Here is a 3,810-nt window from a genome sequence, read left to right on the forward strand (position 1 = left end):
TATCTGGTCGCTGATTTGCATAGGCCGAGCGTTATTGACAGAAGCTCGGGCCAATCAAATCATAGTTCCAGCAGCATCCGTTCGCTTGCAAACTAATAAGAGATGTGTGGGCGGGTCTATCATTAGAGGATGCCGGCGAGGTTTCAGTGAACCTTAGTGAGGAAGAAGCAACAAGTTGCGAAAGTTACACACAGAAACACCTGAATTATACAGGGTAAAGACGAATAAATCTATTATTTTTAAATTAATACTATGAGTAGTAATAGCAGTAGAAGTATTTTTATTTCTATTTCTAGGCCTAGGTGTTTTTATTGCAGTAACTGGTTTGCTCCATAATCAACATTTTGGTAATCCTTCAATATGTGTTTCAACTGTGTACGTTTTATAGTATTCTAAATCTATATTCTTTCACTGTTGCTGATGCATTTGCCCAACTGTGTAAGGTAAAACAAACCTTCCACAGATGCACTTATGCCATTCTTCGTAAAATGCATCGTTTACGGCCCAGGCTGACTCTTTTGTGAAGTGTATTCTTGTGTGGTGATCACTGCTTAAATATCATATTTACATTTGCATCACTGAAACTGTGCGCTTTCCTTCAGGCCGAAATCCTTTTACATTGGAGCTATGACTTCCGTTCAAGGTCGTTTTTTATGAGCCATTGATTTTTGCTACTACCTTTATGTGTATGGGACTCCTAACACTACACAGAGTAAGGTGGCGTTGACTATTTAATATTTTTCACAGATAAACACAAGAATGTAAAACTATGAAACACGCAATGAGGAAGGTTCCACTTTGGATCGTTGTCTCCATCATGTGGCCTTAAGGCCAAACTACAAGTGGAAAGACATTGAATTGTATTTTTCCCGTATTTGTTGAAGACCATTGCTATAAAACGGAAGTAGCTACTGTGCATGCTCTGTATTGGTCTCAAACAAAAAGTGTGAGTAAAGGTCTGTTTAGTAACATATAACATCAAAATCTGAGTCATCAGCCGAAAGAAAAACAATCAGTCATTTTGAATTATTCTCATCACACAGCAGACACCGCTGAACGACCTAATTAAATTATAGCCTACTTTGCAGTATGATTTAGAATAAGCAAATAAGGCTACTGTGCTTTTAGTCCAGAGTCACCCTATTATCAGAAGAACTGTTTTTCCTGCAAACTCAAAATCGATTCAGAAGAAAATAACATACTGATATGCATGAATGACAGCCCTTAAGCTTCAGGAGCTACATCCAATGACATATAAAGTGATGCTACTAGTGACATCACTGATAGTTGTGCACCTTCTTGCCTCACATGTGTCCCCCCAGTCCCCTTAGACACTCCTACAGCTTCCCTGGAGAAGACGCTGTTTGTTTTTGTGTTAGTTCCAGTCAGTTATGAGAACTGTCTCAATTTGATCACACTCAGTGTCCTGAAAAGTCAAATAAAAGTAAAGAAAATACTGAGTTAAATAGTCTTTAGATAGAAAAAACCCATTTAGTTTATTAAACTTAAATTGCATCTGCAGGTATATTCAAACAAATCCAGCATAGTGTTAGTTCAGACAAGCCACAAAGCCAAACTCAGATGCAATCTCTCCTGATCAGCTCATCTCAGTGCCAGTGTACATTAGCTGATACCCATCTACACATCCAATTTGCAAATTTCATGTAAAGCACTCTATTTAAGCTGCTGCACATCTGCAAGCCACTTAGCAACCCACCTCCATTTCAGCCCCTCCTTTCATGCTACATCATGAAAGGAAGGGCTCACTTCCAAAATCCTTGGGGAGCATTACATAACTCATTAACACTAAAATAAATCAAAAACAGCACAAACTAACCCTTTATAGCTGATGTGCCCAAAATCATGCGTAACTCTGAGACTAAACACAGTCTTGTGTGATGAGTGGCAACAGTCTAATTGGCCATTCAAGGAACAGCACATTTTGGAACTGTCAGTTTCATTTACAAGTGAGTTGAAAACCAAAAGGGTGCTCCCGTGGAACTGCAGATCAGTGACTTTAAGTATAGAGAAAGTCTCTAGGCATCAATTATGCATCTGAGTAGTCGTTCTGTTAGGTCTCATCATGGCATAATCGCCAAACACATATTATTTGTGCTAAAAATACCATCTGTACATGTTACAGTAAAAGTATCCCAGTGAAAAAACACAAATAACAAGCTCTCACTTTTCTCATTTATCTTCCTTTTTTTTTTTATCTTCGAGTGGAGGGAATTGCTTCCTTTACATTAACAAGCCTCTCTGCCCTCAGGCACTTACAGCCATCATATGGTCTCACTCCACGTGCTGTTGAGACAACTTTGGTGGAAACTGTTGAGATGACTGCCAGCTGGAGGCCCGATGTGGATCTTTTATCTGAACTCATCATTCTTTGCCGTCAGCTTTTTGCTTCACATAACAACGAAAGCTCTGTATCCGTCAAATGATGTCATCTGCTACAGGATTGGTTTATCGTCAGGCCTCAGCTGTAGCATGAAGCAGACGACGACAAAGAGCTTAATTTGTGTGACAAATAAGTGCAACTCTTACACACAACAAATGTTGTCGTTTTCATTTCTCCAGCACATCATATTGCTGCCAAATTGCCATCGGTGTTTTTCTCACCGTACCTGTATAATAAATACATGTGTGGACTTAAGTTACTCACTCCCACAGGAAAACCGGGGCTGTGCATTAAAGTCTGTTAGCTTCATCCCAGAAGCACGTAAGCGAATTGATGGTGAATGGAAAGAGAATGGTTGAGTAAACTGAGCCGAAGAGACGTAAATGTGTCCACGTCTGGTTTGTCAGAGGCACCCTGGAAGTAAAACTCCTCAGACTGTAGGAAAAGGCTGCTTTTAAAACGTCACTGCAAGTGTTGGGAGACAGGACTTGTAGAAAAGCAAGAGAAATGAAAGAATTGAAAGAAGTTGGATTTTTCATTTTTCTTTGTAAAATGTAGAATTTTACATCTATTTGTAGTTTCTTGTGTTTTCTTATCATTGTTGCGTAGCAGCCATTGCCGAGGTGTTTTTCCTCTGGGGTGTTACACTTCTGTGTATTCTGTGCTGAAAAAGCGATTCTTGTATTACCAGTTCATTTTCTACTTCCAAGAGCAGCAACCAGACACCGGGGGGTTATGACACCAAAGAGGAAGTTGCGGTTAACCACAGATTTACTCTTGATTGACTTATTTATTTCCTGCATGGGCACGGGGAGAGAGAGCCAAGAGACATTTTTATTTTTACATATTAATAAACATAACACAGAAATGTAAAAATGTGCTATTTATTTGGGTGTGGAACACAGAGATGTTTAAAAACTAAATTCATAAACAAGAAATTGTCTGAAACATGACACGCTAATGATCTTGGCCCAATTAAACTTGATGGTAACATGTTATGCTCAGAATGATAAGATAAGATAACAAGTCAAGAACTCAGTCTATAATCTAATTCGATACAATAGTGAGATACATGTAACGTAAATACAGGTATTGTGTTTTGAGGTCAATTTTGTTTTGTACCTGTCCTTGTGTTGGAGTTCAAACAGATGTTAGAGAAAGTGTTCAGCTCTGGATCCATTAATTATCCACATCCATTCAGCTCAGCCCAGTCATTTTATTGACTTCTGCATCAGCTGATAGAGGAATTTTACAGTGTGTTGATTCAGACAGGTTCAGTGACACACTGCCTCACTGAGTAATATGGATGCTTTTCATCAGCTAGCACTACAGTATTCAGGCCACAGAAGGGTTCCTTGCACTAACAGGTTCAAGAAGACATCACTTTTCAGTCACAACTAATGCTGATC

This window comes from Neolamprologus brichardi, chromosome 9, assembly GCF_056152115.1.
Source record: "Neolamprologus brichardi isolate AB-2024 chromosome 9, ASM5615211v1, whole genome shotgun sequence".
In the NCBI taxonomy this organism is placed as follows: Eukaryota; Metazoa; Chordata; class Actinopteri; order Cichliformes; family Cichlidae; genus Neolamprologus; species Neolamprologus brichardi.